Genomic DNA, 17,340 nt, shown 5'->3' with positions numbered 1-17,340 from the left:
GAAACAATAGGAGACACAAGGCAATTCAGCCAAAAACTCACCGAAAAAAGTCCTCCTGATCAATCGCACTGTACATATCATACTAATCTGGTGTCCCGGTACCGCATCCTATATGGTACCTGTGTATATAGGTCCCCATAGCCAGAGTCCCTAGGACGTCGGGTCCTTTTTGTCTGATCTGCCCCTTGTCACCTCTCATCTAGATAGTCATTGAACTAATAGTTTATTCAGGATTCATGTAAATATAATAGTACTAATGTATATAACTAGTTAATTACCTGTCCGGAGCGTAGCAGGACCTGCGGGTCACGTGATCAGGTAAACTCTATGGTTTTTTGCTTAAGGACCTTTGGAGGTCCCTGTGACATATTGCACCCACCATGCTTTGTGACGGTGAGTGACAGATATTCGGACCAATCAAAATAACCCCGCCCCTGCCCATATAAGGGAGCCATGATTCTCTCTCTTGTTCCTGGGCTGCGAAGCAAGCAGCATCTCTCTTGTTCTTGCGCAGCCAAGCAGTAAGGATCTCTCTTGTTCCCGGGTTGTCAAATGAGCAGGATCTGCGCAGCTATCTTCCGCAGTGAGTTAGGCCCGAGCCTTGCGGCAACGGCTGATCTGTTCAGAATCGTGAGTGTATCAATCCCTAAGCACTCTGCAAGATCACCGGACCTTATCTATCCCCTAAATCCGGACGGATCTTCGCAAATTACCCTAAATTCAGAGACTTGTATTACTATTCAAGGTCCGCAACAACTGTCAGTCACTGAACTATATAGAGACTGTTTGCATGAGACTGTTACTGTTCATTGGATGTACCACAAGCATTTAAGTAGAAAGTTATCCAAGTTCAACTACCTTGTGGACCTTCAGTCATTTTATGCATGCACCATCGTTACTGGGAAGGGCGGCGATAGGCCGGAGAATTACCTCAGCATACTAGCCCTCAGCCTGGTGTCACAAACTATAGGGTTAACCTTAACCCCTCATCTACATAAACAACACCCCAACTACCATACACCCCCCAAGGGCTACCACACTAATATACAAAAATTGCACAAAAAATAGTGAAAAAATTGTGCAACACCATACAAACGTGTATGTGGAGCCCCGGGGTGAATATCAAATTGACCTAATGGTGGGGATAGAATAATATCTACTAATGGTCAGATTTAAAGTACAGTCCTCCAGGTATGAAGTACAGTCCTATAGGTATAATAGTCTAAAGGATGGTTAGATGTTATTACCATTAGAAATAATAGGTAGATATAACAGATTGAATATGGTAATGGGGGAGGGGGGGTAGTGCCCACTAGTTCTATGATGCCCGTCCCTCTGTCCCTGCCTTTTGGGGGTCCCACCTTCTTTACAGGGTGGCCTCAACCACGGTGCCGAACCCTGTTCTATCCTAAGTGAGGGATAAAACAAAAAACTAAATGACACAGCAAGTAATGGTCAGATACACGCCATGGGGCTGCGTTGTAAACAAACGTCAAACTAAAAAAAAGCGTCACCATGCATTGAGCGATTTATTGTGACTTGTATAAGAAATATACGTCTATATTTAATAAATAATATCAGTCTAACATTCCCAGTGTGGTTTATTTGCTCTATAGCGCCAGTGTGTGCAAATAAGATATCTTCTCAATTAGGTGTACTAAGTCATTAGTGTATACCTATTGTTGTATTATCAATGTGCAACTATTTTGTCTGCTATTAACTTTAGCTTATTTCCAATGTTGATTCCCTGATGATCCTGTATAAATTTGACAGCTGAAACACGTTGGAATTGGGAATTTTGTTCCCATTGGTAATTTTATTAAGCCTGTGTGTCTCACGTTTTTTTTTTTTATTTGGCGTTTGTTTACAATGGAGCCCCGTGGTGTGTATCTGACCATTACTTGCTGTGTCATTTAGTTTCTTGTTTTATCCCTCACTTAGGATAGAACAGGGTCCGGCACGTGGTTGATGCCAACCTGTTAAGGAGGTGGATCCATCGAAAGGCAGGGACAGAGGGGCGGGCATCATAGAACTAGTGGGCACTACACCCCTCCCCCAGTCTCATATTCAATCTGTTATATCTACCTATTATTTCAAATGGTAATAACATCTAACCATCCTTTAGACTTTTATACCTATAGGACTGTACTTAATACCTGGAGGACTGTACTTTAAATCTGACCATTAGTAGATATTATTATCCCCACCATTAGGTCGATTTGATATACACCCCGGGGCTCCACATACACTTTTGTATGGTGTTGCACAATTTTTACACTAATTTCTGTACAATGTTTGTATATTAGTATCATATTTTATGATGTGTTATTAAAGGTTATGTTTAAATATGTACATTACGATTGATCAGGAAGACTTTTTTCACTGATTCTATTCAAAAATGAAAGAAGCAATTTAATTGGTTGCTATAGGCAACTGGTCACCTTTTCCTCTACATGGGTTTTAATAAATCTCCCTCACCGGGAGAGGAAGATAGCTGTGGCTGAGTTCCCGACTAGAGTGTACAGGAGGAATAGGAAGTCTGTTACAAAGTTTACACTAGAGAAAAAGTAGGGTAATAAAGACAGCAGAGCAGACCGTTTGCTTCAGAAATCGAGCCCCGAAAGGTAGTAAAAATTTTTTTTTAAATATATGTTCATTTCATAGACAGTTGAAATAGGTTTCATCTTTGGAAAACCCTTTTATTATTTTTTTAAAACTGCAAACGTATAGGGAGTTGTTAGAGGTCGGAAAACCTCATTAACTAATCAATAGCCTCTGAGATTATACACAGAGAGAAATTACTGACAATTTTCTCAATGATAGTTGCATCACAAGACACCATCTAGCTATCGTCCTATACAAAGTGTCTGTCGAGGGAAATAAACATAAGTAAATAATACAAAATAAGGAGAAGAAAGTTGGAATCCATCTCTAATTATATAGCAGGAGGTAACAGCAGCCGCTTCCTGGGAGACTGTGATTATATCTTACAGCAGAGGTGTCCCCTACTGTTATGTTACCAGATGAAAAGCATCATTCTAACCAACGCATGCAGAGAAGTGCGTATGTCTAGGTCTATCTTACTGTATTTCGTTGTGTGAGTGATTGGTGGCGTCTATCACCACATTACACATATTTGGTTGTTGCTCACATATCCTCCAGTGGTTTCTCCCCCCTGAGGAAATCATGAGTCACACTGCAACAGAAATGAGTTGGGTTGTCTGGGGGTATGCTTTTTGTGACCCCTATCTCGCAGGGCATACTTTGTCTATATTGAGTCCACTGTGTTTTTGTCTATACCCCTGAGGTATTCTCACTGTCTGCAGGACAGGTGTAGTTTTCCGTCAGTCTCTGCTGAGGGTTATGATGCTTCTCAGTACAGATATATATGCTGTATATTCTTACTTTATTTAGAATTTTGGCAATTTAATTTACTTTGCCATTGTTAAGTTTTATGTACTTCTGGTACTTTTACACAATTGTTTATTGCCTTGAAGAATTCAGGTTTACAGACTGCCATTATCTATCTGCCTCAATGTTTCTTATGTCTATGACAGACAAGAGCAGTCAGTCTGCAAAATCTTCACCAGGGCCAACCACCTACTAAGTGCTATTTATTATACTGATGTCTTCTAAAATGGCAGAGGGGCCCTCTAACTACCAGGCCTGGGTGCAACTGCATAAATCTGCACCCTCTACAGCTACATCACTACCGTAAGTAGACAATGAGGGGCATTTATACAGTGACCCCCCGACCTACGATGGCCCGACATATGATCAAATCGACATGCGATGGCTTTTTTATGTCGGGGCCATCACATTAAGTGCTATCCGGCAGCGCCAAATGTTTAAGCTACTGCCGGATAGCAGCTTAACGTTCCCCGTGTGGTGCGGTTAGTATTACTTACCCCTCCATGATGCTCCAGGGTGCCCTCTGGGTCCAGTGCTGGTCTTCCGGTGTCTTCTCGGCCCTCTCCGATGATGTCAATACGCTGCTGGGCACGTCATCTAATAGGAATGGCGTACGCAGTGACGTAATGACGTTGCTACGCAGGCCCAGTAAGGCCTTGCAGAAGAAAGCAGAGGACTGGAGAAGACAGCAGAGGACCGGAGAAGACAGCAGAGGACCGGAGAAGACAGCGGAGCACCAGAGAAGACAGTGGAGAGCCCAGCGGAGGCCCGGGGACACCATCTCGAGCGGCGGGGACAGGTGAGTCCAGCTTCCTATACTTTACATTGCACGAATCCCTCAACATAGGATGGATTCGACAAACGATGGCTCGTTTGGAACAAATTACCATCATATGTTGAGGGACCACTGTATATGAAAAGGGACATTTATATATGCAACTACAACGGTTTTCTGATACTTTGATAAAAATTTTAGTTTATGCAAGTCCAACAACTAGTGTTGAGCGCGAATATTCGAAATGCTGATTTTTACCGCGCATATTGGCACTTCGCGATTTAACGAATATTTAGAATATAGTGATATATATTCATAATGACGAATATATTTTTAATGCAAATTTTTATGCAACTTTATGCGAATATCGGCACTTCCAGACTGGACACTGATTCCTCCCTTCTTTTAGGTGAAAGATATAATTGCGCATGCGCACTATGCAAATTTCATTAGGAATTTTTGCATGAAAAAAACATAGCAAATATGCTAATTTTTGCGAACATGCGACGAATATTCGTCCAATTATACGCAAAATATCACAAATTCGAATATGCCCCCCCCCCGCCGCTCATCACTACCAACAACATGACAATGCTTTATGAACATTAGTTCACAGCTATGACTGTGTGTGAAACAGCGGTGCTCGCCGTAGTGATACAGCATGTTTATTCTGAAGATTGGTCCTGACGGTCAAACCTCCACTGATCCAACACTGACAGGGCCCCCTTTACAGTAATGGAAGGTTAGCTCCATAGAGCCAGGCAAGTAATGGTAAAACAGCAATCAGAGACAGTGATACAGAAGTATAGTAAGTCTTTTCCAGTCATTTTTTTCAGATCAAAACAAAAGAACAGCTTTTATCTTCAGGCATAAAATGACAAAATAAATCCTGCTTTTAAAAGCGTTCACTAACACAGTATTCCTTATGTGTACAGGTAGCTTACTACTAGCCACCCAACAAAATAATGTGTTACACAAGTCAAAATGTCCCCTTTTTGAATCTGCAGATCTCAGGATTCTAATTCTGATGGGAGATACCAACTCTCATCAGAGAAGTCCCTCCCAGTCCCTTAGCTTGCAGAGTTGCACCTTATATTAAAGCCCAGGTACAATCAGTCTTCAGCACCTGTGCTGATTCGGGACACACTGAAAACCTAGAATGGCCAATGAATGGAATGACAGGCCCCATTACCAACTTGCCTCTGTTTCTATAAAAATCTAGGTCCGAAAACAGACTTTACAAAAATTCTCAGCAACTATGGTCTGCTAGGGATTTCTGGGATGTCTGGGATTTCTTATATCTCACCCAGCTTTCCCTGGATGAGATATGTGCTCCCTGAAACCTGGTTGCTACATATGACTATCCCCGTCCACCATTCCTGCTACTGTCTCTCAATATAACCAGGAAGAGGAGAGTAGAAAATGGGGATACTAGACGAGCGCTACTGCTAGAATAAAAAGGATGCAGAACGCCAATAAAGCACAGGACAGTTTATTGTGGTTTAGAACAAACGGACAACGCGTTTCGGCACCAGCATGTGCCTTCTTCAGGTCCATAAAATAAATGATTTCGGCGTCCTGAAGCCTATGGTGTGCAGCACGCCACCACAGCACACCATAGGCTTCAGGACGCCAAAATCATTTATTTTATGGACCTGAAGAAGGCACATGCTGGTGCCGAAACGCGTTGTCCGTTTGTTCTAAACCACAATAAAATGTCCTGTGCTTTATTGGCGTTCCGCATCCTTTTTATTCTAGCAGTAGCGCTCGTCTAGTATCCCCATTTTCTACTCTCCTCTTCCTGGTTGTAATATTTCCGTACCCCCTCGCGGTCACGGACAGGGGGTCTCGAGCAGCACAACTGCCGTTATTACTTTCCACTTTGCACTCGCCAGGTGAGGTGCTGTCCCTGTTGATAACCTCGGCGGGACAACACACCACCCCAGAGTGCAGTGGTTCTTGATAAGTTTATCCCCATCATCCATGAGAGAGCGCCCCAACCTTTTTTACTGCTCCGTCTCTCAATATAGAAACCAGTGTTTCCAAACAGTGTGCCTCCAGCTTTTGCAAAACCACAACTCCCAGCATGCCCGGACAGCCGAAAGCTGTCCGGGCATGCTGGGAGTTGTAGTTTTGCAACAGCTGGAGGCACTCTTGTTGGGAAACACTGATAGAAACTAAATATAAATGGAGAAATATTAATGAAATCCTAATGAAGATATGACTGGACATCAGCTCAGTGTTCACCTGTCCCCTCCTTGACTTGGTATCACATGTCATCTGTACCTGATAGCAAAAATATGCAAAAATGGGTGAAACCAGTTTAACACAATGTGGTCGAGTTTTCTTTTTTTTAGCATTTTGCTGCAATATTCCAGTAACCGCAGCAATACGCCCCAATTTGACCTCCCTTTGTAAATAGACCATTGTGTGCAAGCCGTTCATACGCTACTCTATCGCAAACGAGCCCAAAATAGAAAGTGAGCACACAATGCGCCACTATTTAAAGCTGCTAAAAGCTATGATAAAACCTCCCGCTAGTTTAATAAAATACCTGCAGCTAATCTGGAGAACTGGAGGCCGGTGATGCACTCTGCTTTCCCTCCCGCTGTCTGGAGAAATCTGCTTCAGAGCAGAAAGCTGCTTCCATTTCATGCTTAACAGCTAATTTTTTTCCATATACGAGATTAAGTTGGCGGGCGGTGCGGTACACCATCTAAAGACTATACGAAAACACCCTAGAGACGAGTCAACATTCTGCAGCTTTTGTGGAACTTAAAAGCCCCAGTATTCAGCAATGTGGATTTCGACTCACATATACAAATGATCTGCACCGATTTCGCCAAACTGTGGCTCTCATCCCGAGCCTAAGGCCATGTTCACACAATGGAATTACAGAGCAGAATGCTGCGGCAAAATACTGTTCAGAAATTCTGAGAGTCCCATTGTATTCAGTGGGATTCTGTTTCACCATGCACGTGGCGGAATTTCTGTAGTGGAAACATCTCCGGCGGAAATCCCGGCCTCCGGCGAAAGGATAGACATGGTAATTTTTTTCTGGAGGAATCCGCTCAGAGATGCATTTTTGTGTATAGTGGCGGATCCGGGGGGCGGGGCAACAGATCCGTCAGATTCGGCCATGAGAATATGCCCTAGTACTTATCTGTGTTAGTGGGTTTGATTAGAGATGAGCGAACTTACAGTAAATTCGATTCGTCACAAACTTCTCGGCTCGGCAGTTGATGACTTTTCCTGCATAAATGAGTTCAGCTTTCAGGTGCTCCGGTGGGCTGGAAAAGGTGGATACAGTCCTAAGAGACTCTTTCCGAGGACTGTATCCACCTTTTCCAGCCAACCGGAGCACCTGAAGGCTGAACTAATTCACGCAGGATAAGCCATCAACTGCCGAGCCGAGAAGTTCGTGACGAATCGAATTTACTGTAAGTTCGCTTATCTCTAGTGAGGCAGCAGAAATAGTCAGCAAGAGGAGAGAAAGAATGTGAAGAAGAAAGGGCACATAGACTCCAACAAATGGGAAAACAAAGCCCATACATATACACATATATGGTTAGATAAGACCAGTGTCTCCCAACCAGTGCGCCTCCAGCTGTTGCAAAATTACAACTTCCTTCTGCATGCCCGGACAAAAGACTGCTGTTGCCAGATGTTATTACCTTGCCTCTCTACATAGTACAGGACCAGTCTTTCTAATAAATGTATGAATACCCGGTATTGGATCTTCATAGGTTAACCGCACATCTTAGACGTCACATCAACTGGCTCCAAAAAGTTAAACAGATTTGTAAATTACTTCTATTAAAAAAAATCGCCTACCAGTACTTATCAGCTGCTGAAGTTTAGCTGTTCTTTCCAGTCTGACCACAGTGCTCTCTGCTGACACCTCTGTCTGTCTCAGGAACTGTCCAGAGTAGGAGCAAATCCCCATAGCAAAGGGAGGGTTCACACCACGATTTTGCTATACGGTTTTGGCATACGGTTTCATAAAAAAAAAGTATGCAACCGTACAGAAAACCGTGCCCATAGACTTCCCATTTAAAACCGTATGCACCATAATGTATACGGTTGTCTCCGTTTTTCAAACCATACGGTCTTTTACTTTTTTTTTCCGGACAGAAAACCGTGGCCTACCATGGTTTTTGGTCCGGGTGAAAAACTGTATTAAACCGTATACGTTTTTTTTTTTTTATTATGGGAGTCAATGGGAACTGTACAGAGCCGTATGTGCGTGTGGTTCCATCCAGTTTTCACTATACGGCTATTGACTTTCCACTGTTTTTTTTCTTGGAATTTCAATCAAATTAGTGAAACTTTATTCATAATGGAGTGAAAAGTTTCCTTAAAAAACGGATGCAACCGGACATCATTTTTCAATCCGTATACAGATTAAGATTTGTACACACGTTTTGATACAGTTTAGTCAGGTTTTGAGGTATCTGTTTTTTTTTTTTTAAATCAAAAACCTGATATAAAACTGTATTACAAAAATGTGGTGTGAACCCAGCCAAACCTTTCCTGCTCTGAACTGTTCCCGACAGACAGAGGTGTTAGCAGAGAGCACCGTGGTCAGACTGGAAAGAACTACTCAACTTCAGAAGCTGATAAGTACTGGTAGGATTAACATTTTTTTAATAGAACCTAGCCTGCAGGGGGCAACAGGAGATTTTTTTTTAGATATTTATTACAAAATGCTATTCGGATGCTATACACTTTACCTTATTACACATCTGTATCATTCCCTTGTCCTAGGACATAAGACTAAGCTGCTCTCTGCCGAACAGTGAGATGAATTCCGCACAGACATGTCATATTCCACAGTGATATATGTGTAAAGTTATGGCTAAAATGTCAGCCATTACTTCATGATCTAATTTACAGTAGTATTACATTATCCATAGCATGAACATGTGGTATGTATAAGCTTACAAGGGAGGGGAACTTAAAGGGGTATTCCAGTCTATAGCACTTATTCCCTTCCCAAAGGATAAGTGTCTGATGGTAGGGGACCACCACAATCCTGGAGAGTAAGCTAGAAGTGAAGGGTGGGGACAAACATTCTCTAAACCAAAGGTCCCCAACCCAGTCCTCGGGCCCACAACAATCCAGGATATAGATTTTTTTCCGTTTAATTGCAATGGAGTAACTAAAATGTTGGTGGGATTTGAGGACTGGGTTGGGGACCACTGCTATAGAGGACACTTGGATTATCAACACCAGTCCAGAGGAAACGTTCCCAGTTGCCCATAGCAACCAATAAGATCGATCACGTCTTTCATTGAAAGAGGCAATCTGATTGGTTGCTAAGGGCAACTGGGCAACAAAATCTGTCCAGAGGAAATGTTTACCCAGTTGCCCTTAGCAACCAGATTGTCTCTTTCAGATTGCCACTTGGTCAGTCCATGTAACATATTAATGGGGGGAGATTTATCAAAACCTGTCCGGAGGAAAAGTTGCTGAGTTGCCCATAGAGACCAATCAGATCGCTTCTTTTATTTTTGAAAAGGCCTTTGAAAAATGAAAGAAGCGATCTGATTGGTTGCTATGGGCAACTCAGCAACTTTTCCTCCGGACAGGTTTTGATAAATCTCCCCCATTATGTCTATATGTTACATGGACTGGCCACAAGTTTCCCTTGTTATGGTCTCTTGAGCTGATCGCTGGAGGTGATTATTATGTAGTCTATATATAATTACTGATATACTGATTATTATGTTGTCTATATATAACTACTGATATACTGATTAATCTGCAATCTATATATAATTACTGATATACTGATTATTATGTAGTCTATATATAATTACTGATATACTGATTATTATGTTGTCTATATATAACTACTGATATACTGATTATTATGTAGTCTATATATAATTACTGATATACTGATTATTATGTAGTCTATATATAATTACTGATTAATCTGCAATCTATATATAATTACTGATATACTGATTATTATGTAGTCTATATATAATTACTGATATACTGATTATTATGTAGTCTATATATAATTACTGATATACTGATTATTATGTAGTCTATATATAATTACTGATATACTGATTATTATGTTGTCTATATATAACTACTGATATACTGATTATTATGTTGTCTATATATAATTACTGATATACTGATTATTATGCAGTCTATATATAACTACTGATATACTGATTATTATGCAGTCTATATATAATTACTGATATACTGATTATTATGCAGTCTATATATAATTACTGATATACTGATTATTATGTTGTCTATATATAATTACTGATATACTGATTATTATGTTGTCTATATATAACTACTGATATACTGATTATTATGTAGTCTATATATAATTACTGATATACTGATTATTATGTAGTCTATATATAATTACTGATATATTGATTATTATGTAGTCTATATATAATTACTGATATACTGATTATTATGTAGTCTATATATAATTACTGATATACTGATTATTATGTAGTCTATATATAATTACTGATATATTGATTATTATGTAGTCTATATATAATTACTGATATACTGATTATTATGTAGTCTATATATAATTACTGATATACTGATTATTATGTTGTCTATATATAACTACTGATATACTGATTATTATGTTGTCTATATATAATTACTGATATACTGATTATTATGTAGTCTATATATAATTACTGATATACTGATTATTATGTAGTCTATATATAATTACTGATATACTGATTATTATGTAGTCTATATATAATTACTGATATACTGATTATTATGTAGTCTATATATAATTACTGATATACTGATTATTATGTAGTCTATATATAATTACTAATATACTGATTATTATGTAGTCTATATATAATTACTGATATATTGATTATTATGTAGTCTATATATAATTACTGATATACTGATTATTATGTAGTCTATATATAATTACTGATATACTGATTATTATGTTGTCTATATATAACTACTGATATACTGATTATTATGTAGTCTATATATAATTACTGATATACTGATTATTATGTAGTCTATATATAATTACTGATATACTGATTATTATGTAGTCTATATATAATTACTGATATACTGATTATTATGTAGTCTATATATAATTACTGATATACTGATTATGTAGTCTATATATAATTACTAATATACTGATTATTATGTAGTCTATATATAATTACTGATATATTGATTATTATGTAGTCTATATATAATTACTGATATACTGATTATTATGTAGTCTATATATAATTACTGATATACTGATTATTATGTTGTCTATATATAACTACTGATATACTGATTATTATGTAGTCTATATATAATTACTGATATACTGATTATTATGTAGTCTATATATAATTACTGATATACTGATTATTATGTAGTCTATATATAATTACTGATATACTGATTATTATGTAGTCTATATATAATTACTGATATACTGATTATTATGTAGTCTATATATAATTAAAGGGGTACTCTGCCCCTAGACATCTTATCCCCTATTCAAAGGATAGGGGATAAGATGTCGGATCGCAGGGGTCCCGCTGCTGGGGACCCCCGGGATCTACCATGCGGCACCCACCTTTAGTGGCTTCTGGAACCGCTGGAGGTCCTCAGGCTGAGTCCATCTCGACCACGGGTAGGGAAGATCGTGACGTGTTACGACTCCGCCCCCATGTGACATCACACCCCGCCCCTCAATGCAAGTCTATTTGAGGGGGCGTGCAGGCTCCGCCCCCATGTGACGTCACAGTCTACCCCTCAATGCAAATCTATGAGAGGGGGCGGGACAGCTGTCACTTTGGATAGGGGATAAGATGTCTAGGGGCGGAGTACCCCTTTAATGAAATATTGATTAATCAGCAGTATATATATTATAGATATATAAAGATTAACCTGCAGTCTACATACAATATATACAATGTACTCCTGATATACTGATTCCTCCGCTGTCTGATTTCTGCCCGTCCCCGTGCTGTGGCAATGTAGCAGCTGCAGGCCATGTAGCAGAGGTTGTTTCTTGTGTCTATACTTTGGTTAGCAATTAAAAGGCAATGAAAGCAATGGCATAAAATGACTAATCCACAGCTCCTCTGTGCTCAGTAAATCAGTGTACAAGATTTCCGGTGCAGTTTTGTGCTTGGTTAATCTTCTGATTTTAAATTTAGATTCAAGATGAAAGGTTATAGGCCTCGGGCTGGAGAGATTTAGCAAAAATACCTCTTTTTCTTGACTTCTAATTTGAGTGAATTTAGGCAAAGGCTGCACGGTGACACAGGTTGTGTGGCCAATGATTCCGGTGTCACATGCTTGCATTGCAACTAATGAAAGTAAATGTAGTCACATTGTGGCATACATGTGGGGGCAACTTTGACCCCACAGGATGGATTTCTGGCTGTGGCAATGCAACAACTACATTTTTCTTCTTACGTTTACATAGGGGTGGTAGGAATCAGAATCTTATGCTGTCTGTAAGAGTGTACCTTATAAACTTCCACATTTACAACCTTCTTCGCCTCAGTTGACTGGGTAAGTGATCTCTATGTGGGAAATTGTGGTCAGACACACCTGGCAATGCATATCTCTTATGATAAGAAAAGATTGTTAAGGCTAAAATTCTTCCTATCTATTTACAAAGAAATGGGCATAGGAGTAGACCTCACCCGACCCCTATCAAAGCCTCATATGGGGAGATTTATCAAAACCTGTGCAGAGGAAGAGTGGTGCAGTTGCCCATAGCAACCAATCAGATTGCTTCTTTCATTTTCCACAGGCCTCTTTAGAGGCCTGTGGAAAATGAAAGAAGCGATCTGATTGGTTGCTATGGACAACTGCACCACTCTTCCTCTGCACAGGTTTTGATAAATCTCCCCCATAGAGTACATGAGAGGCAATTGTGGATGCCTGTGGTCCTCTACACTGAGGTCTATGGGGATTGGCCCAACATCCTTGTTGGTCGAACCTGACGATATCAGTGGGACCATCCAACCAGCTAATATTAGTGGGGTTCTTCCAACTCTTCTCCAACAGATGATAGCCAAGTCCAACGTTCATGTGTATGGAAGGGATAGCAGTCAGTCGAATGAGTATTCAGTATGTATATGAACAGCTTTAGAATTACAAAGTGAGAGCCACATTTACGGTATCCTATTAACTTTTATCACATTACCAAGAATAGTTTTTTTTTTTTTTTGCTGCAGACTGTCTGAACAACCAAACATGTCAAAAATAATATTTGTGACAGTGACGGAAATTAGAGACGATATCCAAACAGAGGTGGGTGTCGGAACATGACACAAATGTTTGAGGTGATTATTAGAATCCTGACACTTCCAGAAAATGTCTCCGTTTTGCATCTATTAAAATAAACTCATTAAAAATATAGCACTTAGTGGCACTCCTATTATATCCCATTTACAACTCAATCCACTCTCTCACTGCAGTAACAGATGTATGTCTTCAGGGGATCACTCTGATGAGGATGTGTGCTATGGAACATGTTAATGTGCTGCTGACTCGGTATATACTATATATTCACCATGCTGAGTCTTCGAGCCATTCAAATGGAGACAGCATATAGACTAGAAGACTGCGTATAGACCAGAATACAGCATATAGATCAGCGAACAGCGCAGAGGACAACAGATAGACTAAAGGACAACATATAGACTAGAGGACTGCGTATAGACCAGAATATAGCATATACAGGGTGGGCCATTTATAGGGATACACCTTAATAAAATGGGAATGGTTGGGGATATTAACTTCCTGTTTGTGGCACATTAGTATATGTGAGGGGGGAAACTTTTCAAGATGGGTGGTGACCATGGCGACCATTTTGAAGTCGGCCATTTTGAATCCAACTTTTGTTTTTTCAATAGGAAGAGGGTCATGTGACACATCAATCTTATTGGAAATTTCACAAGAAAAACTATGATGTGCTTGGTTTAAATGTGTTCAATGTGCTGCCCATTGTGTTGGATTGTCAATGCAACCCTCTTCTCCCACTCTCCACACACTGATAGCAACACCGCAGGAGAAATGCTAGCACAGGCTTCCAGTATCCGTAGTTTCAGGTGCTGCAGAATGGGCAAAACAAAAATTCAGTTTACGCAGAAGATTTTGTTCAGTGATGAGGCAAACTTTTATGTGAATGGTGAAGTTAACAAACAAAACCACCGCTATTGGTCTGACACTAATCCACATTGGATAGATCCCTCCAAGACTCTTGGAACACAAAAATTGATGGTATGGTGCGGTATATGGGGTAGAAAGATAGTGGGGCCATTCTTCATCAATGGAAACCTCAAGGCCACTGGATATGCAAAATTGCTACATGATGATGTGTTTCCCTCTTTATGCCCTGAAGCTGGCATGTTCCCTGAGTTTTTCCAGCAAGATGGTGACCACCACATTATGGGTGTCAGGTCCGAGCATTCCTAGATGAATAGTTTCCTGGAAAGTGGATTGGTCATCGTGGGCCAGTTGAATGGTCCCCAAGGTCTCCCGATCTGACCCCCTTAGACTTTTATCTTTGGGGTCATCTGAAGGCAATTGTCTATGCTGTGAAGATACGAGATGTGCAGCACCTGAAACTACGGATACTTGAAGCCTGTGCTAGCATTGTGTGTGAAGAGTGGGAGAAGAGGGTTGTATTGACAATCCAACACAATGGGCAGCACATTGAACACATTTTATAAGTGGTCAGAAACTTGTAAATAACTCATGAAAGAATAAAGTTACGTTAAAACCAATACACAAACAAAATTACAGGATGGGCACCACAATCATGGGCGGGTGCAGTCAGTGGTTAAGCAAAGACTATACTGAAAAAAAGAAAAAGTAACCACTATAGAAGACGCACACCAGAAATCATACGGAAAATATACACATCTTTATTAATACTGATACATAAGGCAGCAACACCAAAATTTAAAAACACATACATAAATCAGGTGGAGGGCTGTAGCCCTACAAAAACACCTAAGGCCCCCTGCCAGACCAACAATGGTCCCTGGTGGGTGTCCCAACACACAGGGAGGTAAAAACCTGTATCCGTACGGGCAGTACAAAGATTAACAATATATCAGAAAATGAACTGAAAATACACAAGAGCCCAATAGTACGAAACAAGGGAAAAAGAAAAATACCACTGATCACAAATATAAATGTGTGATCCAGGGATACCTCACCAGGACAGGGGACCACAGCAGCTCCACGCGTTCCGCCGCTATCTGCGGCTTCCTCAGGAGTTAAAACCAATCACATCATTGTTTTTATTGTGAAATTCCCAGTGAGTTTGATGTGTCACATGACCCTCTTTCTATTGAAAAAACAGAAGTTGGATTCAAAATGGCGGACTTCAAAATGGCCGCCATGGTCACCACTGTTACGCCGAGCGCTCCGGGTCCCCGCTCCTCCCCGGAGCGCTCGCTACACTCTCCTCACTGCAGCGCTCCGGTCAGATCCACTGACCCGGGGCGCTGCGATACCGCCTCCAGCCGGGATGCGATTCGCGATGCGGGTAGCGCCCGCTCGCGATGCGCACCCCGGCTCCCGTACCTGACTCGCTCTCCGTCAGTCCTGTCCCGGCGCGCGCGGCCCCGCTCCCTAGGGCGCGCGCGCGCCGGGTCTTTGCGATTTAAAGGGCCACTGCGCCGCTGATTGGCGCAGTGGTTCCTATTAGTGTTATCACCTGTGCACTTCCCTATATCACCTCACTTCCCCTGCACTTCCTTGCCGGATCTTGTTGCCATCGTGCCAGTGAAAGCGTTTCCTTGTGTGTTCCTAGCCTGTGTTCCAGACCTCCTGCCGTTGCCCCTGACTACGATCCTTGCTGCCTGCCCCGACCTTCTGCTACGTCCGACCTTGCTTCTGTCTACTCCCTTGTACCGCGCCTATCTTCAGCAGCCAGAGAGGTTGAGCCGTTGCTAGTGGATACGACCTGGTCACTACCGCCGCAGCAAGACCATCCCGCTTTGCGGCGGGCTCTGGTGAAAACCAGTAGTGACTTAGAACCGATCCACTAGCACGGTCCACGCCAATCCCTCTCTGGCACAGAGGATCCACTACCTGCCAGCCGGCATCGTGACAGTAGATCCGGCCATGGATCCCGCTGAAGTTCCTCTGCCAGTTGTCGCTGACCTCACCACGGTGGTCACCCAGCAGTCGCAACAGATAGCGCAACAAGGCCAACAGCTGTCTCAACTGACCATTATGCTACAGCAGTTACTACCACAGCTTCAGCAATCATCTCCTCCGCCAGCTCCTGCACCTCCTCCGCAGCGAGTGGCCGCTTCTGGTCTACGACTATCCTTGCCGGATAAATTTGATGGGGACTCTAAGTTTTGCCGTGGCTTTCTTTCCCAATGTTCCCTGCACTTGGAGATGATGTCGGACCAGTTTCCCACTGAAAGGTCTAAGGTGGCTTTCGTAGTCAGCCTTCTGTCTGGAAAAGCCCTGTCTTGGGCCACACCGCTCTGGGACCGCAATGACCCCGTCACTGCCTCTGTACACTCCTTCTTCTCGGAAATTCGAAGTGTCTTTGAGGAACCTGCCCGAGCCTCTTCTGCTGAGACTGCCCTGTTGAACCTGGTCCAGGGTAATTCTTCCGTTGGCGAGTATGCCGTACAATTCCGTACTCTTGCTTCAGAATTATCCTGGAATAATGAGGCCCTCTGCGCGACCTTTAAAAAAGGCCTATCCAGCAACATTAAAGATGTTCTGGCCGCACGAGAAATCCCTGCTAATCTACATGAACTCATTCACCTAGCCACTCGCATTGACATGCGTTTTTCCGAAAGGCGTCAGGAGCTCCGCCAGGATATGGACTCTGTTCGCACGAGGCGTTTCTTCTCCCCGGCTCCTCTCTCCTCTGGTCCCCTGCAATCTGTTCCTGTGCCTCCCGCCGTGGAGGCTATGCAGGTCGACCGGTCTCGCCTGACACCTCAAGAGAGGACACGACGCCGCATGGAGAATCTCTGCCTGTACTGTGCCAGTACCGAACACTTCCTGAAGGATTGTCCTATCCGTCCTCCCCGCCTGGAAAGACGTACGCTGACTCCGCACAAAGGTGAGACAGTCCTTGATGTCTACTCTGCTTCTCCACG

The 17,340-nt window shown here is 41.8% G+C and overlaps 2 protein-coding genes across 9 annotated transcripts in view; one reads left to right on the top strand and one right to left on the bottom strand.

The window, feature by feature from the left end:
• NAT8L (N-acetyltransferase 8 like) overlaps positions 1–17,340 on the bottom strand; it is an 80,676-nt gene that overhangs the window by 27,574 nt on the left and 35,762 nt on the right. The window lies entirely within an intron of this gene.
• POLN (DNA polymerase nu) overlaps positions 1–17,340 on the top strand; it is a 245,440-nt gene that overhangs the window by 213,500 nt on the left and 14,600 nt on the right. The gene's annotated exons all lie outside the window — the stretch shown is intronic.

This window comes from Hyla sarda, chromosome 1, assembly GCF_029499605.1.
Source record: "Hyla sarda isolate aHylSar1 chromosome 1, aHylSar1.hap1, whole genome shotgun sequence".
In the NCBI taxonomy this organism is placed as follows: domain Eukaryota; kingdom Metazoa; phylum Chordata; class Amphibia; order Anura; family Hylidae; genus Hyla; species Hyla sarda.
The sequence above is the reverse complement of the archived record's forward strand: the minus strand, read 5'-3'. Positions and strand labels throughout refer to the sequence as shown.